The sequence below is a fragment of the Pinus tabuliformis genome, chromosome J, assembly GCF_031772625.1.
Source record: "Pinus tabuliformis cultivar Carrire ecotype Pingquan chromosome J, CPIR1, whole genome shotgun sequence".
Lineage (NCBI taxonomy): Eukaryota > Viridiplantae > Streptophyta > Pinopsida > Pinales > Pinaceae > Pinus > Pinus tabuliformis.
In genome coordinates, this window is record NC_142295.1 from 486,933,290 (window position 1) to 486,958,259 (window position 24,970).

Here is a 24,970-nt window from a genome sequence, read left to right on the forward strand (position 1 = left end):
GTCCAAGGAGGAAAAGTATAATCGATGAAGGGCTTCTCCTTGACACTATACTCGAGCGAGGGAAAGTGCTCACAACTACTTGACATTATATGACCAGGGGTGAGGGAATCACTTGACGAAGACTCAAGATGATGACCAATAGGAAAAAGGGAGAAAGAAATATTGCATTCAACGAGTTGCGCTTCCCCAAAGTCATAATCTAAAGGCTCAAGTGATTTGAACATAGAATCATACTCAGGAGAAGTGGGAGCCTTATCAATTCCCTTAGTATCAAAGATCGAGTCTCTCTTAAAAGGAAAATTGATCACTTCCAACTGCCCCTCTTTATGCAAAGGAAAATGAAGATTCTCCTTCCCAAGGGTATCAATGGGTATGTCATCATAAATAGTGCCTGAGGGGAAGGGAAGACCAATCTCATCCTCATCCTCCTTGTCAGTGTCATAAATGGGAGCACAATCAAATTGAGGACCAACAATTTCCCATTTCTCCTTTTCAATGTGGAAATAATCTTCAATGTCATCTTTCAAGGGGCTAATGGGATCATCTCTCTCAAGGTTTTCAAAAAAGGATTCATCGGGAGTAATATCCTTGAGAAAGGTAGGGTTGGTCTCAATTTCACTTTCCATAAATTCATCCTTCCCAACATGTGTCCTCAAAATCATCATTTTCATCATGTGGACCCAAGGAGGACTCATCTTCTTGCTCATTACCTAGATTCTTAATGTCTTGATGATGCTCGATGAAAGCTTCCTCTTGGATGCTTAATGCAGGGTGTACTTGAAAATGTCTAAGAAAGCCCTCAACGAACTCTTTAATAGATGAAATGTTCCTAGGATCGTGATCATGCAGCCATGAGTTATTACCATCGAGCAATCCCATGAACAATGTTACCACTCAAACCAACAGGGGACCTAAAGGGGTTCTTAAGAGGGCAACTACTAGGTTAAGGGCAACTGTGGAGGCTTAGCCCACTGTCACCGCAACTAAGTCTCCCTGCTCTTTGCAGACTTTCACTGATGGGAGGAATCCTGGTAGTGTAGGGATTCACTTGTAAAGTATATGTCAAAGGATAGGTAAGAAGAGACCCCGAAAACCCTTTCCCGAGGATGGAGTGAAGAATGGAGCTTGCTTGCTCTTTAAGCAAGCGACTTGGTCCACCAGGGATAAGGGGTGAGGATTGGAAGGTTGAGAGAGAAAGGATAGGCTTATGAACACGTTTCTCAATCCCTATAATCCTCGGGAAACTTGGATTCCCAAATGGTCCTTGACAAATAGTCTTTATTAAGAAGTGGGACCACACGGGGCCAAGTGGACCCAACCCAAGTTTGGGGATGGAATGTAGCAACCAATGATGTTCCTATCCTGGAAAAGGTGAGGGGAAAGGACCAAACAAGAATACTTTCTTCAAAAGGTTGAATTGATCCTATTGAGGTCTAGCCTTGGGGATGCCTAGGCACAATTCGATCCTAGAGCTACAACTTGAGATTCTCGAAGATTCCATTGTTAGAATTGCCTCAAATTTGGAGGAGAGGGAGGGGACCCACCAGCGTAGTAGCCTATAGGAGATCAAATTTTTTCCTTGGGTCAATTCCCAGGAAATTGATGCCCTAGGTGACCTAATGGGGCTAGACTTGGGGAAAAAGGGGAAAATGGTTAAAAGAGGGTTGAAATGATCACCCTTTTTGAGGGATTAGTGCCTAGTTCACTTGGGGATATGGAGTCAAGGATAATGATGAGTAAGAACTTGGTTTCTTGATCAAGGAGGCTCAGAAAGTCAACTTCGTCCAACGTTGAAAGAAAGAAAAGAAAAGTGACCTTCAAGCATTTATACTTCAAATCAAATGATGCAAGCTTCTCGAGATAAATAAATCTCTAGGAAATTTCATTCATATAACATTGGCCCATACATTAAATTAGCTAAAACATGCTCAATTCCACATTTCGATAATGCAACAACTAGCCCTAATTTTAGCAGTATGCAGCAACAAGAATAATAGCATCAAAATTTACTTACAACATTATGGAGTATATCCAACCAGCTTTTCGTTTGCTCAATAAACCTCCAAGACGAGAGAAATAGCCCAAATCCATACATCAAAATTCAACCATCTCCAAAAATATCCACCAAGGAAAAAGTTCGAAAATTCTCTATGATTAGAGAGATCCCAAGTCAAATGATGATACAATTGAATGTATCTACCATCAATATATAGCCTCTTAATGAGTTCGAATTAGCTTGTGGGCCCCTAAAGATATAATAATGTGCAAATAATAACTCCTAATGTTGACAAGCCCACCATACTAGCTCATAATGTAAAAACAAGCCTCACAAGGGGCCAAATAATGATATGTGCATGTCGTATGGCCCTATAAAGGCTCAATAATATTCTGAAGTGCCATAGTGAGGAATAAATTCCTCAGAATATGATGGACAAGGGGGTGGCCCCTTGTTCTCCAAGTAGTAGACCTGTGGTGCTCCCATTGGGTATGAGGGCACATAGATGACCCCATGGGTCTCCATATGAATCAGAGATCCTCTGCAAGGGTCCAAGTGGTGGAATGAATGCTTCCATGACATCGTACAAGTCCTAGGACACCTATCAAGAGTGTGGGGCTCCTGTGGGGGCCTGTTGGGCATAATGTACCAAGCATATCATCATCATCCCAAAAGTGGATTGCTAGTAATCTCTGAGCATCCATGAAGATCTATGGAGTGTTGTCTACTATTGTGGAGGCCCATGGCTCTCTATGCACACCCTACATGTGCCAATGTAGACCTCTGGGGGTTAGGATCCCATATAGGGAAACCAAACCCAAATGGAAACCACCTGTAATCCTGCATAAGATCCAATGCGTCCCCTAGGCTTCTAGTACAACCAGTCATTAAAATAATCGGGTAAAAAGCTTACAAATCATGGATAATAATGTGGGCACTTCATAATGGCATGCCCTTCCGTAGTGGGCTTTGGCATGTGCTAGTGTCTCCAAGCTCCAAAGGGGGTTAGCCAAGCACCTTATTAGGTGGTTTCAATCCTTAAAGGGGATAATATGTCCGAGGTACATCCCTCTAATGGGGATGGCAAGTGACAAATAAGTGGAATGTAATAGGGAATGAGAGGGGCAATCCTGGGCTACATAGTGGGGCATAGGGGTAGCTAGATAAGGGGAAGCCCACAGCTGGGTATGTAATGTGTAGGAGGAAGCAGTCGTGGTACATGAGGTGCCCCAGCGTTTTTTTTCCAGCCTTCTTCATATACATTTTTCCTTTTATGAATTTCCTTTAATTAACTGCTTGGGGCTCAAAGGACAAGAACATGATATGTAAGATATAGCAGTGATTACCCCCGTTTAGGTAGGGCGGTTCATTACCCTCTAGGGGTTGGGACAATCACGGGTTCCTGTATGATAGAGGCTCATCTAGGGCCTAAGGAACCAGGGTGATGGCCAATGATTGGTGTTGGCATTATGACACAGGTTTGGCACTATGACACAGGTGTTGTCCTTGATGGCAACTCACTCAGATGACAAATCACAGTTTAGGCTCTCAGGATGAAGGAAAAAGAGATATACGCAGGTTCCACTTAACATAATAGCGTATGCACGTGGGATCACCGACCAAAAGGCGCGTATGCGTATACACGCACTTTCATGCACATAAAAGCGCGTACAATTTGGAAAACTTGGTTTTTGGTCCTTGGTATTTGGACCTATGGTATCTTGTTCAAAGTGTTGAACCCAGATATTTGGACCCAGGTATTGGTTCTAAGTGGTTTTGGACAATGGTATTCAGTAAGGCCTAAGACTATAAAAGGGGAAGGAGATCATTAGGCAAAAGCACTCAAGGATTGAATATCTTATGAAGAACAAGATCTAGAATACTGGTCATTGGGTTATGGTGCATAGTTGGATCTAAATCAAGGAGGAACCTGAGCGCTAGAAGAAGGGTAAGTTCTATTGATGGGTCAAGATCTTAAGGCTTGAAGAGAAGTAACTTTGTGTGATTTTGATCTGTTATATTTGGCGCATGATTTGATCTATAAATCTGATGATCTAGGTATAACTGATGTCTAAATAGTTGAAAAGGGTAAATTATCTTTTATAGATCTGTACGCAGGTTTAGCATAGCAAAGCCGCGTATACATGTTGGTTTGGTAATTCAAAATGGCGTATACGCAGGTTTGCCTTAATATAACAGCGTATGCACGCAGGTTCTACATATTGAAGTAGTGTACGTCTCATAAAACATGTTTTAGCTATTTCTGTTTATTGCTGCAGTGTTCTGGGTTCAGGATTGATTTCTAGTCACTGTTACTGTATTCTGGCTACAGCATTCAGAGAAGTGATTGTTTGATTCAGTTTTTGGTTGGTGCAAAGAAGATTGGTTGATACAGATATATTTGATGTTTGATTGATGTTATTAATGGATCCAGTCTGAAAATTTATGAAACGTTGTCCTTGGAAGAAAAGAGAAGGTTGTAGCCTTCTGTAGGTCAGCACCTACGTACTAGTACATCAGCTATAGTACAAGAGCTAAGAGGGTTGTAGCTCCCTTCCAGGAGAAGCTGCAGAACGAGAGAAGGTTGTAGCCTTCTGCAGGTAGAAGCCTGCGTATTGATATAAGGCTGCACCAGTATAGAAATATTGTAAAAATAAGTTTCTCATTAAAGGAAGATAGAGACGAATTGCAGCAGGTGGTTTTCACCCACATTGGGTTTCCACCTTATATCTTGTGTTCATGTGTGTGATTTCTTGTACTGTTTACTGCACTTGATTACTGTTTTATGGTTCTAATACACAGATTAAGATCAACTAACTAAATTAGAAGTCTGCAAGATAGACGCAATTTTCTCTAAACACAGTTGCATATATACGCAGGTTTAATTAATAGAAGTAGCGTATATCAATTTGTTTATGGCAATGGAAAATTAAATTGCTAATACTGATTCACCCCCCCCCCTCAGTGTTATTTGCAACAATTGGAATCAGAGGAGGTCCTTTAGAAGAAGCTTGATCACTTGAAGGAAGATCTATCATCATGAGCAACTACAAAAAAGAGGCATCCATCAGGCCACCAATCTTTGATGGAAGCAACTTCGTCTATTGGAAGGTAAGAACCACAACCTATCTTCAATCTCTTGGTACAGAAGTTTGGGATATCGTGGAAGGAGGATACACATTTCCATCAACAACTCCTACAGATACAACTGGTAAAAAGCAGTATGAAACAAATGCAAAGGCTGTCAATACTCTATTGGGGAGTCTATCTCAATCAAAATTCATCAAGGTTATGCAGCTCAAAATCGCCAAAGAAATATGGGACAAGATCATTCTAAGCTATGAAGGAGACGATCAGGTAAAATGTGCAAAACTACAATCTCTCAGAATTCAATATGAAACTCTCAGAATGCAAAATGATGAAAGTGTGGCTAATTATTTCTTACGTATAGATGAGATTGTTAATCGCATGAAAAACTTGGGTGAAGAGATAAAAGAAGTTACTTTAGTTGAAAAGGTTCTAAGATCTTTGTCTTCTAAGTTTGAATCAAAAGTTTTTGCCATAGAAGAAAAGAAGAATCTTCAGAGTATTACCATGTCATAGCTGCACGGAATCCTAACTGCTTTCGAAATGAGAAAAGGGGGTCCATCAGACATGAGAGAAGCTGCATTCAAAGCTTCAGGAAAATGAGAATACAATGAATCAAGACATACATTAGGAGAGGAAGAATCAAACTTTGTCAAGAACCTTCAACGGGGTTCTGGAAGATTCAGAGGTAAGTTACCTTTCAAATGCTTTGCTTGTGGAAGAGTCTGTCACTATGCAACCAAATGTCCTCATAAAGATAAGCTTGATAAAGGTAAGGAACTAGTTAAATGGAACAGAAAACAGAACATAAGTAAGAAGAGCTATTATACACATGAAGACAACGATGGATTTTCAAATAGTGATGAAGATGAACATGGTAATGATTATAGACTTTTGATGGCTTTTGAAGATGATGATTTTTTGGATGCTATAGATGAAGATGGTCTCTATGAAGAAATTTCTAAATTTAAAATTTGTTTAGAAGAAAATAGTATGACTATAAATACTTTGACATTCCAACTTGCTGAAAGGGAAAAACACAATGAAAAGTTAGAATGTAAAATTGTGGGACTTAGAAAAGATATTGAGAAAACAAAAGCTCTTAATCTTAGATTTGCTAAAGGATCTGAAACTTTAGATGAGATTATCAAAGTGTAGCGTTCTCCTCTAATCAAGACAGGTCTTGGATATACTGAAGAAGCATCTCAAGCACAGAAGCCATCCACCTCCAAAAGTTATCTTGATGCAGCAAGGAGAAGTGAACAGGTTGACAATCGTTAGCAAAGGCATAAAGCAGATCACCAGGTAAATTGGGGTCAATCTACTTCAAGGATGAACAAAAGCTACAACCAACCACAGGTAAATCATTCTCAATTTGCCTCAAGAATGAATGTCAATGGAAACTACAATCACCTGGTTGGTAGATTTGATAATCACAGGAATTTCTTTAATGGCCAATGTTTCTCATGTCATAACTTTGGACACAAAGCTGCTCAATGTGTTGCTTACAAGACCATCATGACTAAAGAAGCACGAAATCAAAGAAGTGTGACTGGGATCATGAAGAGGACCTACAATAACTTTTCTGCTCTTGAAAATGAAATAGAATGCTCTATTTGTAACAACTTCGGTCATGAAGATTCTGAATGCAGGAGTAAGTTTCGGCAAACATCTCAGAAGGAGCAAGCTTCATTGGGTCCCAAAACATGGAGAAAGAAAGAACCGCAACTAGAAAGATGTGGTATAGCCTTATATGCGGAAGGACAGGAAAATCAGTGGTACATCGACAATGGATGCTCGAAACATATGACAGGTGATAAAGAAAAACTTCAGTCATATAATGCCTTAGAAAAGGAAAGGAAGGTCTCATTTGGAAATGACACCCCTGCACTCATAAAAGGTAAAGGCTCTGTTCTTTTAAAAGAAAATGTCAAAGCTGAAAATGTTATGTATGTTGATGGCTTAAAGCATAATCTATTGAGTGTTAGTCAAATGTGTGATCAAGGAAATGAGGTAGTATTTCGATCAAATGGATGTATTGTTCGCGAGCTTGATACAGGAAAAACAGTGATCAAAGGCATAGGAACTCCAAATAATTTATACATACTCAAGGGAGGACAGCAACAATGCTATCTAAGCAAAAATGATGAACACTAGCTATGGCATAGAATATTGGGGCATCTAAGCTTCCCTTAGATAAGGAAAGCATGCAAATATCAGGTTGTTCGCGATCTTCCTGACATCAAAATTCTAGACAATACAATATGCAAATCATGTTAGTTTGGTAAGCAAACCAGAACACATTTCCCTGAGAAGGAAGGATCAACTAGTAAGCCACTTGAACTTGTCCATACTGATTTATGTGGTCCATCAAGGAAAAAGTCACCTCGTGGAGAAGAATACTTTATATTGTTCATTGACAACTTTTCTAGGATGTGTTGGATAGGACTTTTGAAGCATAAAGACGAAGCTTTCGAAAAGTTCAAAGCTTTCAAAGCCTTGGTTGAAAATGAATCAGATCGCAAAATCAAATGCCTCAAGTCTAATTGAGGAGGGGAATTTACCTTGGATGAATTTTTCAATTTTTGTAAAGAACATGGAATAAGAAGGGAATTCTCTACTACAAGGACTCCTCAGCAAAATGGAGTGGTAGAGAGGATGAACAGAACGGTTCAACAAACGGCTCGTGCTATGCTTGATGAGTTTGGAACACCTGCAACCTTCTGGGGTGAAGTTGCGTTTGCTGCCATTACTATTCTCAACAAAACAAACGCCCGAGTAAATAGCACTCAAACTCCTCATGAACTTTGGTATGGTAAGACTCCTACTGTAAAATACTTCAAAGTTTTTGGAAGCAAATGTTACATCAAAAGCATTGATGAAAAGCTTGGCAAGTTTGAACCTAGAGCAGATGAAGGCATTCTCCTTGGTTACTCTTCCCGAAGAAAAGGATATAAGTGTTACAATAAAAGACTTAGAAAAATTGTTGAAAGCATTGATGTGGTGGTTGGTGAAGCAGGTAACAATCCAAAGCAGATAAAAACCGAAGATTTTGAAGATGATAAGGACTATCCTTCAACATCAAATCAAACTAATGCTAAAGAAGAAACTTATGAGGCACCAGAAGAATAGATAAGGGTAGAAGAAAAGACTCCATCCAGGTACATCTAGAAGAACCATCCAGAGACTCAAATTTTGGGGTAGAAAGAGGCAGGTGTACAAACAAGAAGAACTATTACAGAAGCTTCAAGCTATCTAGCATTGCTCTCCTCCGTCGAACCACGAAATATAAGTGAAGCATGCAAAGATGAATGCTGGGTCAAGGCCATGAATGAAGAACTTGAGCAGATTGAAAAGAATAACACTTGGGAATTGGTTCCTAGACCTAATGATAAGAATGTCATAGGGACCAAATGGATATTCAAAAACAAGCTGAATGAAAATGGAGATGTTATTAGAAACAAGGCCAGACTTGTGTGTAAAGGGTATGCTCAACAAGAAGGTATAGACTTTGAAGAAACTTTTGCACCAGTCGCCAGACTTGAAGCCATAAGAATGTTCCTTGCTCTTTCTAGCTTTCAGAAGTTCAAAGTATATCAAATGGATGTGAAATCTGCCTTTCTAAATGGAGACTTAGAAGAAGAAGTGTATATTGAGCAATCAGATGGATTTATCCTTGGAAATGATCCAAAACTTGTATGCAAACTCAGAAAGGCTCTCTATGGTCTTAAACAGGTTCCAAGGGCTTGGTATTATCGTCTGGACAAATACCTCCATCAACAAGGTTTTTCAAAAGGATCAACAAATAGCAATCTATATATAAAAATTGACAATGATAAATTGCTAATACTTCTTGTGTATGTTGATGATATCATCTTTGGTAGCAACGAAGAAGCCATGAGTCAAAACTTTGCCTTGGTGATGCAGAAAGAATTTGAAAAATCCTTGCTTGGTGAGCTCACATATTTTCTTGGTTTACAAGTCCAACAAAACAAAGACGGTATCTTTCTATCACAAACCAAGTACCTCAAGCAGATCTTGAAGAAATATGGCATGGAAGATTCGAAACCAATATGTACCCCTATGGTAACAGGATGCAGCCTCAGCACAAATGATGAATCAACAACAGTACATCAACCAACCTATAGATCCATGATTGGTAGTCTGCTCTATCTGACAGGTACCTGACCAAACATCATGCATGCAGTGGGAATAGTTGGAAGATTCCAGGCCAATCCAAAAGAGGCACACCTTAAGGCAGTTAAAAGGATATTCAAATATCTTCAAGGAACACAAAACTATGGCTTATGGTATCTTAGAGATACAGATCTCACACTTCATGCATATACAGATGCAAATTGGGCAGGAAGCATGGGTGACAGAAAAAGCACTAGTGGTGGTACATTCTTTATGGGTTCCAGATTAGTATCTTGGTTCAGCAAGAAACAAATTTCAATTGCATTATCTACAACTGAAGCAAAATATGTGGCTGCTACATCTTGCTACACGCAACTCCTTTGGATGATGCAAACATTGCAAGACATTCAAATCACTTGTACTCCACCTATCTCCATTTTTTGTGATAATACAAGTGCAATCAGTATTTCAAAGAATCCAATCATGCATTCAAAGACCAAGCACATACCTATCGAATATCATTTTCTCTGCGAACAAGTGCTTGAACAAAAGGTCAAATTGGAGTATGTTCCCTCCAAGGAACAGGTTGCTGATATATTCACCAAACCACTGCCCAAGGAGACATTTGAATACCTCAGACAGAAGCTAGGAGTAGTTGATGCATCATCTTGCTGTTGACACTTATCTGTTTCAGAGAAAAGTGGTTGTATGCGAGTTTCATGAAGCGCATCCGCGTACATACGCCGGTTTCTGTGGATACAATCACGTATAAGTTGGTTTGAAGAAAAACAGTGGGCCGGACTCAGGATAAAAAGAGTCTGATATGGGTTTGACAGAGACCATTTGGCACAGGTTCAGGGGGAGCATATACTTCTAATAATGCATTGTTGGCATTATCTTAGAAGATCTTGGTACAATTTCACAACTGTTTGTGTTTTAGGTGGAACAGGTGCAGAAGGAGATCATGGTTGCTGGTTTGGATGATGATTGACAAATGCTACTGATGATAGTTATTGATGACTATCATAGTCTTGTATTAGATATTTTGTCTCTATGTCATGTATATCTTTTATTATCAAGGTCATGTAACGACCTATTTTGGTTTCCCCACTATGCATGGGATGAATGACGTAATGTTCTTACTTTTGGTATATCCCCACTTGGTTGGGTGGATGAGTCAATCTTGGTATATCCCCCCTTGGTTGGGACATGGATGTATGTATGAATCTTCGGTGATAGGAAGGTCATTTATGATGTTTAGAGTCATGTTCTTCTTGTAGAACATCTTTTTGCAGATCTTGCTTACAATCAGGGGGAGCATGGACAACGCTCTTTAACAGATCAGAAAATTCAGCATGTACTCAGGGGAGCATAACCCTTTGCCCTTGAGACAACTGCTTCTGCTGCAAATTTTCAGATTTCTGCTAGTGTCTTCAGACCTCCTGTGATCTGCAATCCCTCTGATACCATGTGAAAATTCTGAATCTAACACATCAGAAATCCCTACTGCAATATCTGGTTTATTATCTCCTACTTGTTCTTTATATTAACAAGTTATTTATATGCATAAATATTGAAATAAACACAATTGCAGCCTTCACAAACAGACAAATCAGTGACTGAAATAAACTGAGACAACACAAGGGACACCGTTATTTTTGGACAATCGTCCTCGGAAAAACCCAATGCGGGAAAACCGATGCAACACATGTGAGGGTTTTATTATTATGCAATTTTCTAAATACAACTAGGGTGCCAAAAATGGTTCACCCTTAAGAGATTTTCCTTGGCAAAAGTACCTTGCTTCGGAGACAGATATTCCAGCTGATCAGCAACCGGATGATGAGCCCCACAGTGACTTCGACTGTTCCTTAGCTGGACAGCAAAAGCTGCTCCAAGCTTCTCTCTGGAACTGTGTCACCCTCCAGGGACTGCGTCACCCTCTATGGCTCTGCGTCTGCCTCTCAGCTCTCAGTCTGCCCCATGAAAACACCACAACGCAGCTCTTTTTGCCCAGCGTCAACTTTGCTAGCCTCTACGTCAGCTTCTCGGCCTCCTGTGTCCTCAACACTGGCCCTCCAAGCCTCTACGTCAGCTCTGGCTGCCTTTGCGTCAGCGCAGGATGCCTCTGCATTGTCTCTCCTGCACTCTCTTTGCCTTTTTGCTATGTATTCTCGGCCTTCTAGCGAATTGCCCCTCACTGCAACAGATCACTAACTCGATTTCTCAGCAAACACTACCCCAGAAAATCAAATTGACTAATCAACTTGGTGTGTCTCCAACTGACTGGTTCAGCCTCCTCTTATACTTTTCCTGTTGACGATTCAACGACTGAGATTAAGTCCCTAATCAATGGCTAAGATTAGATCTGGCTTGATCCTCATTATTTAGAACTTTCTCACCCATATTATATTAATACACATTAATGTTTTAATTTTCCTAAGTTTAGACTTAAAAACCCCATTAAAAATATTAATTATTTTAATATCTCTCCATCCGGGTGGAATTTCCCCAAACAATTTTTGGGTCTCAGAGATCTCATGTGCCTTAGCCTCTCTGCCAATTTTCATGGCTAGAGCACATCTGATGCTACAAAAAATCAACATTTCCCTCAGCCGCAAGATTTTAGGCCTTGTTTCTCTCATCCTTTTCCCTCCTCTAGCCCTTCTTGGCCTATCATTGCACTTCCTTGGCCTTTCTAGCCTCATTGTTAGCTTTCGTTGCCCTTCTTCTAGCCCTAGCCTATCCTTCTGGCCCTCATTCAGTCATTGAATTGGTTTGCATTGGTTTATGGTCTCTAATGAGTTATTTTGCAGCGCTTTTGGAGCTAACATTGTGGTTGCAGGTGGTCACCTTCATTGGAAGAATCTCTAGTCACCTACAAGGCCATTAGGCCTAGTGGTTTTCCCTCTAACCCTCTTTGCCTCATCATTGTTTCATTTGAGTTCTGAAGCATATTAGTGATAACGGTGTATTAATGGCCTAAATACATCTAAAACAGTCCTAATTTCATTAATTAATCACCTAAGGCATTAAGGAGTAATCTTGTAGTTAAAATCAATAGCATACAAGTGAATTTTGAGGATTGTTGGGTAAATTTTTGAGTCTGATATTTGCAATCATATTTTGTCATTGGAAAAATATTTGGCATTGTTTGGGGTGGCATTTCTTATCATTCTTTGGAGGACTGTCATAATAATCTAAGGTATGATATAAACATAGCACTGGTGTCAAAAGTTGTTGACAGGCATTTCTTTTCATTGGGCATTTGTTCCTTGCATCCTAGTACATATTGAATAAGTGTTTGGTAGTGAAATTTGTTGCTCTTCTTGCTGCTGCAAATATTATCTTCTTGGCGGCCATCTCTTTGCATCCATTGCATTTTGCATACATTACATTCTTGCATAAGCATATTACTGTTTGCATAAGTGCTCTAAAAGGCTACTTGAATTGGTGATTGCTGGATAAGATTGGCTTGTTGCTCTAAAGAATAATATTGTGGATTAATGCTCTCTTTCCCTCATTGACAGATAGCATTGTTGTGACATTGGTCTTTGAAGAATATTCTTACTTATGATTGCTATCGCATTGCTAAATAATTGGATAACTGGATAATTGGTTACGCTATTTCTTGTGGATTTACTTGTTGCAAGTGAACTTCACATCTAAAGTTTATAATCTTGCAAATTGGGTCACTCTAAATATCACTTAATCAATAATCATAATCATGATAAAAGTAATCTTGAGAATTGCTAATTGTGTTCAAATGGAATTTAAGTTCTCTCTTTTATATCTAATTGGCATATATTCTATTGATCTAAGAAGTTGTTAATCATCATTATCTAATCGGCATTTTAGCATTGTTGAAAGGAGCATTGAATTTGCTTATTTATGGCCATTTCATGAGCAATTGTTTATCGTGATCTTGATAAACACCTTCTTTTGAGCACTTCCTTTTGGTGAAGATTGTCATTGTACATTGTTAAGTACTTCACTATTCTAAATTGAATATCATTGTAATTTGTCTTTAAGTACTTAAGATCCTTAACAACTTCACCTAAAGATAATCTCTCATATTTTGCACTTGCATTCTAGGATTAGTCTTGCACTAATTAATTTACCTCCAAGCATAAGCTTGGTTGATAGAGAGATAGGATCACCTTTCTCACCCAACTTGTGAAGCCTAGACCCTCTTTTGTGGTTAACACAGTGATCTTGCAATCGTCAAAGCCACAATATTTGCAGCGTCAGAGACATTGTGTGGTTAGAACTCCAAGAGAGGTATTGTTAATATAACCTTTGCCATGTTCCCCTTGGTTTCTCTCTCACAACCTATACTAGAGACTAGCTTCAAAATAGTTGAGAGGAAGGATTCATCTAGATAGGCATCTAATTTAAAAGATCATGCATTTCACTTAGATTTTAGGTGTCGCATTTCATATAGGATAGTGAAGCATCCTAAAGCAGCAATTGTTCATCTAGTGGCTTGGTCGATAATTCACGTAAAACAAGTATTTTGACTCCATTTAAGGCACTGGTCTTTCAAAGTAATCTAATCTAATCACTAAACTTGCTAAATTAACCAAGTTGCTAGGACATTCAGTTGTGTCTCCCAAACTTTTCGGTTGCCGACAGGTCTTTCGTCTTCACATTTCATAGGGACTACCCCCCATAGCCTGTTGTAGGAAGATAGTTAGAATGGAGAGGGCGGGGATCAAAGTGACATTCCCCGTCCTAATAGTTGTTGCATTTTGCCTGTATAATTTGAGCGACAACAAGTCCGAAGGAATATTTCCAATTTCAGAGAGGCATCAACAAGTGACAGAAGTATTCCAAAGTGAAGTTGCGCAGTAGCTTCAGAAGGCAGTTTGATTTAGCTAAGGGGGGTCGATTCAGCTTCCAGAGACTGGGAAAATTTTCTAGAGGACCAGAGAGTCACTTCCAACAACAGAGATAGGTAGGATGGTTTGATCAGAGGCTGAGATAAGCCACATATGTGAGGTTCTGCGCAGAGGCAATGTAGAAGAGCCTGCGCAAGGGTTTGGACAACCAGACTTTCTGAGGTAGCCAGTGTCGGGATTTCTTGTGGAGAGAGAGAATTTTCTCTCTAATATTTTTTCCAAATATTTGTTGATTAGATAGCCAGCCGAGCATCCATAGATTATACTCAGATTTTCACCGTTGCATCATAATAAAACCCTCATCTGTTGCACTAATATTCCCACAATGGGTTTTCTCGGGGACAATTGTCCAAAAATAACTGTCATATTTTTATTTGTGTGTGTGTTTATATTTCTCAGTTCCTTTTTATTTTCCACAACATTTTATTCGTGAAGAATTGTAGTGTGATTTATTCATTGTTTGCAATAGCAAATAAACTGCATAATTAATTAGTTAGAAGAATAAATTTCCAATTGCTGCAATTTAAGGAGAATTTCACATTGTATTGGAGCAAAGTTACTCAAATCGTAAGCTCAAAGGTGGAAGGAAGAATTTGTGTAGATTTAGAGGGAGTCTTGCAGATCGATTTCCATATTTGCGCAGACGTTGGCCATGTAGTGTGAATTGTTGGACAAGGTTTCCATTTTCTAGTTGCACGTGGCAGGGTGAGTCCAATTTGTTAAGTAGCAGTTCTAGCAGGTAATGGTGGAGCAGGGAAGCAGTTCCTGTGAGCATATCAGTATTTTCGTTGAGCATATCCGGGCACAGTTATTTTTGCAGCAGTTTTGCAGTAGCAAAATCAACGCCGCGTGGAAGAGAAATAACACATAGAGGGTTTCCAGATCCAGTTTTCAAGAGGAAGTGATTTATAGTTGCAAAAGATTGTAGTAGTTTCACCAGTTAGCTAGTGTGAGCTTCAAGAGCAGCAGATCATGTGCCAAATTCCGGAGGACTTCCGGAAGGTTGAGTGAGTTGCCCAGTTAAGGTAGCAGGAAGAGTGAATACCAAAGACAGGATATACAGAGGTAAATAAGAGCAGATTTATGCATTTCAAAAGGGAGTGCAAGTAGTACAAAGAAGGTTGAGCAGGAAGGAGAAGGAAAATTTCCAGATCCAGTCTCCAATTATTTGAGTTTTGCATATTTTGTAGCTTTACAAATATGATTGTACGAGATTGCTACAGAAGGTCGTATGAGTTAGCCAGAATGCAGATCTGGGCAACAAATCGACTTCCAGTTGCTGGAGGAAGTACGCATTGTCTAGTGCGAGTTGCAAAGCAAAGTCGTTTCCCAGGAAGGGACAATGATCGATAGGAGATGCGGGGCACGAGATCCAGGTAGAGGTGGAGCTTGATACTTCAACGTGTTAAGATGGGTAGGGTTTAGTGCAGATGCAACAAGAAGATTAGTTAGATCAATTCTAGCTGTTGTAGCAAGGCCATCACCTTTGCTACGGGGGCCCACAGTATTCAGTAGTAGATGGATTAGTGTTGAGGATGTTGAGGATGGCGCAGTCAAATCTTGAGAGGCAGTTGCAGTACTAGTTGCAGTCAAATTTTGTGGGGAATTGAGCAGTTGCAACGCAAATAGTTACTCAGTGGACAATGCAAAGGCGAGTAACAATCAGAGACTCAGGATGCAGTTGTAGAGCCACTCAAGAGACACGGTTGATTCAAACATTTGTTCTTAGTTGTAGTAGTTGCACCAGCAACAACATGAGATTAGTTGCAACATAGTCCAGAGTTGGCAGTAATACAGGTTATACAGTGCAGTGTCAATAACAACGCAAATGCAAGATGGTTTAGCTCAAAGTAGCATATGAATCATAGTTGCGCAATGGCTTGGTGGGCAATGGAAGGTTGTCACAGTTGTCAGACATCAACAACATGTATGGGAGGATGTTATGAGATCGTCTAGAACACCTTCCTCGTTAAGAGGGAGTGTTAGTTTTTTATGGTTGGGTAGCATTGGACAGGTGTTTTAGTCTCGAATTTGGTCAAAGAGGCTTAGAAACACTAGAACTCCAAAACCTAGAAAACGTTTCAGGAGAAATCACCTAGAGATGGCTCAATTAAGTTAATTAGCCAATAATTAAATATTTCCTAAGTCTAACTTAGGAAAAGTGAGTAATTAATAGGAATTAATTGAGAAAGGTGATATTTCTATAGATACTCACATGGATCGACTTGGAGATGATCTTATTTGCTTATGAGGATTTAATCATGGCCATTGGTGAGCCAAAGAGAGATTATAGGAGGAGGTCGATGGGGTTGGAGCAAGATACACTTGAAATCAAGTTCCTTGGCAGAGATCGAGCTTCCCAGTTGCAGTGATTCAACGGAGAGTTCAAGCCAAAAGGGACGTAGAGTCAGTGAGGGGCGAGACAGTGAGTCCGAAGGAAGATTTCCAATTTCGGAGAGCCAACAACAAGTGAAAAAAGTATTCCACAGTGAAGCTATGTAAGGGCTTCAGAAGGTCGTTCGATTTAGCTACGAGGGAGGTCGATTAAGCTTCCAGAGGGCCGAAGAGTCACTTCCAATAGCAAAGACAGGCAAGACAGCTTGATCAGAGGCTGAGATAAACCACACGTGTGAGGCTCTGTGCAGAGGCAGCACAAAAGGGCCTACTCAAGGGTTTGGATGACCAAGTTTTCTGAGGTAGTCAGTGTCGCGATTACTTGTGGAGAGAGAATTTTTTGTCTAATATTTTTGTCAGATATTTGTTGTTGGATAGTCAGTTGGGAATCCATAGATTGTGCTCAGATTTTCATTGCTGCATAATAATAAAACCCTCATCTAATACATTGGTTTTCTCGCATTGGGTTTTCTTGGGGATAATTGTCCAAAAATAACTGTCATATTTTTGTGTGTGTCTATATTTCTCAGTTCCTTTTTATTTTCCGCAGTGTTTTATTTGTGAAGAAGTGCAGTGTGATTTATTCGTTGTTTGTCGTAGCAAATAAACTGCATAATTAATCAGTTAGAAGAATAAATTTCCAGTTGTTGCAATTTAAGGAGAATTTCACAATAATCTTCAAAGTTGTCTCCCTCTCAACCAAGTTAGAGAGGACTTCCTTATACCCAGAGAAATGACTAGAAGCCCCACTATCTGCTAACCAACTATCATACGAATCCGGAGGAGAAGAACTAGAAAGAGAAGGAATAAGAATATATTCAAATTGACTAGCAGCTACATTGCTTTCATACTTGGAGTTCCTTGACTTCTTTTGAGGCCAATGGGCTTCATCGTAGTCATTTGGAGTATCTCTTCTTCTTCTATCATCCCTTTTTCTTCTATCATCTCCTTTTCTTCGATCATCACTTGTTCTTCTATTGTTAAACTTGTTGTTGTTGAATCCTCAATTATTGTTGTAGTTGGATCTTGAATTATTTCTCTTTTCCAGGCAATCTGGAGGATAATGACCATGCTTGTGGCAGTTAAAGCATTCAATTCTACTTCCTCTTCTCTTGGAATCTTTTGATTTAGGGGGAGGCCTTCTTGAACTAGATGGTCTTCCTCTTCTTGTCTTGAGTAACAAATGCAGAGGGCTCTCCTTCTTCATGCTTTTGAATTCTCCCTCTGGTAATCATCCTAGCCTCTTCTTGAGTGCATTTACCAACGAGCTCATCAATGTTGGAAGGACATTATTGTTGCTCAAAATAGTAATGATGGTTTCCCAAATAGGAGGAAGACCTTGAAGAGTCCCCACCACCAGCTCTTTGTCAGATATTTGTTCACCAGTAGATTGTAATTGATTCCTTAGGCGGGGATTGTATGGATCGAGGTTACTTGGGAGCAGGAGCAAGAAGCGACATCTTCAAAAGCTCCTTGTTCGGGAGCAAATTTTTATATAATATATATTTTGATGCATATATGTCAATAAAAGCATGTATAATGATGAATTAGATATAAAAAGCATAAAAACATGGATTGAACCATATAACATCAATCATCTAGAAGTTATAAACTCCATCAACCATGTCCACAAGTTAGTAACATACAACATATCGAGTCTCATGATTAATCAATCTTAAAGTTTCAAGCATTCAAAATTCAATATATAACATTTATCATCATTGATAACTAGAGTTGTAACTTGTACTTGTAACCATTACAATTACCAAGTAACCAAACGATAACAAAGAATACCTAAAATGAAATGAAATGTTTGAACTTTCAACTTTTACAAAGGATCATATAATATATTCATAATTCATTACCAATGAGTTATAATTGCCAACTTCAAACTTCAAACTAAATTGTCAGATATTGTTTACAAAAAATATCATAATAAATATGAAAAAGAGTCAACAGTTATAAAAACTACTAGAAAGTAGAAAAGACAAGTAAATCCATTATCTACTACTTCCTATGGCCCTTGCCACGAGAAATGTCTAATTTCTGAGAAGGTCATGGTGGTCTACTAGGAGTCTCGTCCCGCATAGTCGGACGACAGAACCAGAAGGCACATGACCTCCACATGAGGATGTAGATGCTAATGGAGGTGGCGGAACCAAAGGCAAAGACTGTGGAACTCGAGCACTGCTACTAGATGATTGGGGTGGCATGGTTGTTGCTTCATCATCATCTTTCAAAAAGTTTTGTTTCCAATTGTTCTAGATGTAGAGTGCCATCCTCCAAATTATCTTCCTCTGGGTTGTTGTCCCAAGTTGTATATGATGTATCATCACGAGCCTGATCACAATAATGACTCAACAACCTCAAGTTGTAGTGCACATAAACCAAGCTTTCTGCCTAGTTTTCATTGAGTCTGTTTCTTCTCACATTATGGATGAAGCTATAGGTGCTCCAACACCTCTCTATAGAAGAAGTATTTACAACCTGTGAAAGCACTTTTTTTGCCAATTTTGGCAAAAGTCCCTAGCCACCATATGCGTCCCACCATGTGATAGCATCAAATTTGTCCCTATCTTCCATTGCATGCAAAGAACCAAACACTCTAGTGCTAGTGAAGTATCTGCCTAATTCAAGACGCAATCTAGCACGTTCCTCCTTGTCAGGGAATAGCTTGTCTAATGTTGTCATATACCCATTTTGTACCTCTGGATCTGTATGGGGTTTGGCCCTAACCCCACCCAACGTGCAGGTTTTCCCAACCAAGATGGGGAGTAGTATTTTGGCATAAGGATATATGCCAAGATATGTAGTGGAACATTAAGTTTATACCACCGTCCACACTCAAAATTGTGAATAATATCATACAAGTTGGGATCTTTTTCCTAAACAATATCTTTTATTTGCCCCAACATGTTATCCATCTGCTCATACACCTCCCAAATCACTAGTGTGTTTGCATCTACAAAATGATTCATGTTAAAAATGGGCTTGGTGTATTACAAAACTTCTAGCACATGTGCCCAAAATAGACCATCAAGAGCGATGTCCTCCATCTCTTCAAAACCTTGCCTATCAACCGCAGTTGGAGCTCTATCCTTTAATACTTGTCAAAGTTGACTTGATACCATACTAGATAATGACTCTCTTACCTTCAAAAGGCACTTGAAGGTGAGGTAATAGCTAGAAAATCTAGTCTTTGCAATCTTCAATAGCTCCAAACTTGAGTGACTACGAAAAAGCCCATGGGTATTGCTATGATTGGTAATAAATTTATCATTCTCTTGCCTCTCTTGTACAAATCAGCAATCCATTTGTATTGAGGGTGTTTGCTCTTAATAATATCATGCATCAAAAGTTTCATTGTGTGAACCAAACACCCAAACCAATATATGCTGAGGTATTTATCCTCAATAATTGCTCTCGCTACCTTACAATTAGAAGCATTATCAGTAATGACATGGATGACATTGTATGGCCCAATACTTTCAATTGTTTGAACTAATGGTTTTGCAATGTTGATGGCGGTATTGAAGTTTTCTGAGTAATCATATGCTAAAAGGAAGACTGCACCACTAGTGGACACAACAAGAACACTTATCAATGGCTTGCCTTTTACATTTTTCCATCGATAAGATACAATAGATACCCCATGGTCATTCCAAGAATTTGTCATTTTACCCAAAGCATGTGCTATTTTTGCCTTTTCATGATCAAGTCCCATGGTTCTAGCCTTGTCATACCCAGGGCTCTTGTATCCTTTGGGGGCATCATTGGTGGCAGAAACCATTTCATGCCAATAAGGTGAGCGAAGAACATTGAATGGTATCCCACATGCGTAGAGAAACTAGTAAATTTTTGAATCCACATCATTCCTACACCCTTCATCAAGGAAATTTGATATGGTTCTACGCCTTAAAGGGATGTTTGTTCCTATGCCTCCATATCCACTGCCATGGAAGGACGCTGATAGAGTTCTTAGTGTATGTGATTGTGGGCTAGTGGTGTCATGTTTAAAGTCACCCTTTGATCTTTTAGATTTGTATTGGACTTCCTCATCTTCCCTTATGTATCTGGCTCTTTGATGTTGTGACACACTTCCACAGGTTTTGATTCCTATTTGTTTATTTCCATCCCATGGCATTTTCCCACACATATGTTTTCTAGCATGCGTGTATGAACTTGTGTAAGTGCTTTTGTAATGGAGACATGTAAATTTAGTGGTTCCACCCCCTTTCCCTCCTGCAGGCCTAAAAACATATTTCCACAATGGGGTTTGGTCTGGTTTGGTTTTTGTGTCCTCATCATCTCCACTCTCACTATCCTCCTCTTCCTCACCAAGGTACTCCTCTCCAAGGTTTAAAAATCCACCACTACCCACTTCTTCATCCTCTTCATCACTCCTACTCAACACCACCATAACAAAAAAAGGAACCACCATCAAGAGAATGCCAAGCCATCTAGCCATGATGTTTGAACTTTGAACTTTGGTGGAGTTATAGTTTCTTACCTGCAATAAAATGGAGGAATGGGAATGGGAAAGAGAGAAGAGAACATTTTCATTTAATAATGAACATATAAAAAACACAAATGCTAGATTAGAGTCTAGATCCTACCTCTTTGGCCTTCAATCCCAAGCTCCAATCTCCCTTGCAAGCTCCTCAAGCTCCCAAGCAACCCTCTCAATCTTCCTCCTCAACTCAAGCTCTAATTCCAAAATCCCTCTCTTGCTCTCTCAATATGAAAATGGTGAATTGTGGGAGGGGAGGAGGGCCTATGGTGTTGTAATATTTTATCTCCCTCCCATGTAGCATCCTCCTCTAGCAAATCCATCCATCAAACAATAATCTCCTTAATGACCCTACTCCGGAGTTTCCTCTCTCTCACCTCCAAGATAGCCTCTGGAACTAGAATCAGGTGCCCTTCATCGTCCACCAGTGGTAACTCTATGGCTACTATAACCTGCTATCCCAAAGCATTTTTCGGGCAAGAGACATGGAATATGTTGTGTAACTTGCTCCTAGGTGGGAACTTTAGCTCATATGCCACCTCCGCAACTTTCCTGGTCACCTTGTAAGGCACATAAAAGCGCAACTTAAGCTTTTCTACTCCCTTCCGCTTAAGAGTGGACTCCCCTATTTGCATGTATCTTTTGTTGGTTCTGGGATGTTTGTAGGTTATCCTTAACAGCCCTAAGGATATCTTAGCTCTCCTATATCCAATCTTTGGCCCCTGCGGCCCTACTGTCTCTAAAAACCATATCAGCGAAAGTCAGTGCATCGTAACCATACAAAGCACGAAACAGAGACATACTTATAGACATGTTGTAGGCGGTGTTGTAGTAGTACTCTCCCAGATGTAGCCACTTCACCCATGCACGTTGTTTCCCGTTCAAGTAATTGCGCAGGAATCGCTCCAACCACTAATTCACGATCTTAGTCTGGCCATCTGTCCGTGGATGGTAGCCAGTACTACGTGTGAGTTTAGTCCCCACCAAATGAAATAGCTCCTATCAAAATCCACCCATGAACCTGCTATCTTTGTCGCTGACTATCATCTTGGGAAGACCATGTAGGTTGAACACCTCTTTGAAAAACAACTCGGCCATCTATGAAGTTGAAGACCAAGCTGGTATCGCAAAGAAATGGGCAAACTTAGTTAAGTTGTTAGCCACCACATAAATGCAATCTCACCCCTGAATTCCCGACAACCCTGTAATGAAGTCCATAGACACGCTCTCCCATTTCCTCTCAGGAATAGGGAAGGGTTGTAATAAGCCGGCTAGGTGTGTCTGCTCCCCCTTGTTCCTCTGACAAGTGTCACACTCCCAAAATGCCTCAAAACATCCTCCTTCAGGCCCTTCCAGGTGAAGCACTCCCTGATGGTTCAGTATGTCTTAAGAAACCTCTGATGTCCTGCTAGTAGAGAATCATGTGCAGCCTGCATGATCTTCTTCCACAATTGGGAGCCCAGTACCGAATAAATCTTGTCTTTGTAGTAGATCACATAGTTCATCACCCTGTATTTATTATCTCCTGTTGTGCCATCCAAGACCTCACGTGCGTGTTGGTTCTTTGAGTACTCAACTAGTAGTTGCGCCCTCCAATCTTGAGCAATTGATCCATAAACTGTTGTGGATATTCCAATGGACAATTCGTCACAAGAGATCTGATAATATTATATTAAAAATATGAGATTCTACACTAATACATTTTTATTAAACTTTAAGATCTGTAGATTTCACTGTAATTAGTGCATGCATGCGAATGGAAATTATGCAGAAATGTAGAGAACGACAAAATAAACTCACACACACACAAGACACAAGATATGCTCTTTGGGAAACCCTTTCGAGAGAAAACCCAACTAGAAGGTGAGGCCACTTTGCTCTCTTTCTCTGTTTGGAAATATGGTTGCAGGTACAAAGAAGTAATGTTTGTGGCTCGTGGGCTGCTACAGTGCACAGATCCTCTCTATGTGCTCTACCTCCAATCTCTCCCATCTATCTTGTTGAAGTTTCTAAGTTTACTTAGTTTAGAAACCCTTCATGCACTTTTCCTGATTTATTCCTACCTACTTGTTATTTTTCTTTAACAAGTTATTTACAAAGTAAATACTGAAAATAAACACCAGTGCATGCTCAACATATTACAGATCAACAAATAAAAGAAACAAGAACAAACACACCACATGACACCATTATTTCTTGACCAATGTCCCCGGAAAAACCCAATGCGGGAAAAACGATGCAGCTATCTGAGGGTATTCTTATTAAGCAATATCAGAGTACAATCTAGGTGCTATAACTGGCCTACCCAACAGAGAATTTCCTTAGCAGCTATAACTCACAGTTTGAGAGAAATCTCCTGGCTGAAACCCCGAAAAACCCTTCTGGTAGCTCCTCAGCACAAAATTGCTCATGCAACCCCAGCATATGCCCAATCTGGACTGCGTCAACCCCTCTCTGTCTCACACTGGCCCTATGTCAGCTTTTCTTGGCTTGTGTCAGCCCTAGGAAGCCCTGCGTCAGCTCTGGGAACCTCTGCATCAGCTACGCTAGCCCCTCTGGTGCTCTACGCAGCACTTGGCTGCCTCTGCATGGCCCTGCATGAACCCTTGTAGGCTCTGCATCACCCTCCTTGGCTGTTGCGCTGCTCTCTCGGCACAATCTCTGCTTTCTCTGTTCCTCTGTACTCAATGCCCCTCAGCTGCTCTCCCGATCACTAATTCTATCTCTCTTAGCAAATCCCGCTCTAGAGAATAGAATGACTGATCATCTGGTGTGCAATCCAAGTGACCCTCAAGCCTCCTCTTATACTTTTCATGTTGACATCTCAACGGCCGAAATTAAGTCCCTAACCAACGGCTAAGATTAGATCTGGCTTGATCCATGTCTTTTGGACCATTCTAACACAGATTCGTATTAATACACATTAATATTTTATTTTCCCTAAGTTTAGACTTAGGGACTCCATTAAAAATATTAATTATTTTAATATCCCTTGATCTGTTTAGAATCTGCCCAAACCCTTTCTGGGTATTGGAGATTTCATGTGCCCCAACCTCTCCACCAAATTTCATGGCTAGAGCACATCAGATGCTACCTCAAATCAACACTCCCTCTTAGCGAGGATTGTGCTCTAGCAATACTCCTCACTAAGTATTACTCTGATCATCCGACATTGGTACCTGTGCTGATGTTAGGCCTTCCTACCCAACATCCTCTGCACTGCTGCATCCTGTACTGCTGCCCATGGTTCTGCCACTGCCGTTGTACAACAACTCCCTCTGCATCTGTGCTGCTGCTGGTCATTTCTCCTAGCACTGCACCTCCTCTCATCATGTTGCACCGTGTTGCCCACTGCCGCACTGCAACTCAGTTACTGAGAAGTAAGTAACTGATCTCCCAACTAACCTCCCTGTTGGGCTAGAGACAACCACTGATGTTGAAGCTCCCTCTGTTGCTAACAAGTGCTCCCTCTCTGACCTCTGCGCTACTTCAACAACTCCCTGCATCTCGCACAATTGCACACCTCTTTGGGCCTTCCTGCACTGGTGCAACACTCCCGTGCCTCTCTCACTACCACAGCCTGCTAGCTCTGCGTTGTCTTGGGACTGCTGCACTGTAGCTCTCTCTGCCGCTCCATCTGCATCCATCTCTACCCACTCAGCCAGTCTTGCTACTCCTCGACAGGGCTCCCGTAGCAAGATCTAATCCAAGAGGCTGGGTACCTCGAGGATCCTGCCCCTCATCGCCTGTAGTCTATCTAATTACAACTCGATGTCTCCCCACTTTCGCTCAAGTGGCATGTGTGCACTCATGGCACAGTCATTGTCTGTCAAAACTTCCTTCTCTGCCCGTGTAGGCATTGCCTTAGTCTTGAAAGACTCTCCCTTACTCTTCTTCCTTGGGCACTAGGTCGCATAATGACGCATCTCCCCACAGTGGAAGCAC

General features: G+C 40.4%; 1 protein-coding gene across 7 annotated transcripts in view; it reads right to left on the bottom strand.

Moving 5' to 3' along the window:
* The window catches only part of LOC149227915 (putative RNA-binding protein C660.15), a 215,063-nt gene that overhangs the window by 39,346 nt on the left and 150,747 nt on the right, over positions 1 to 24,970 (bottom strand). The gene's annotated exons all lie outside the window — the stretch shown is intronic.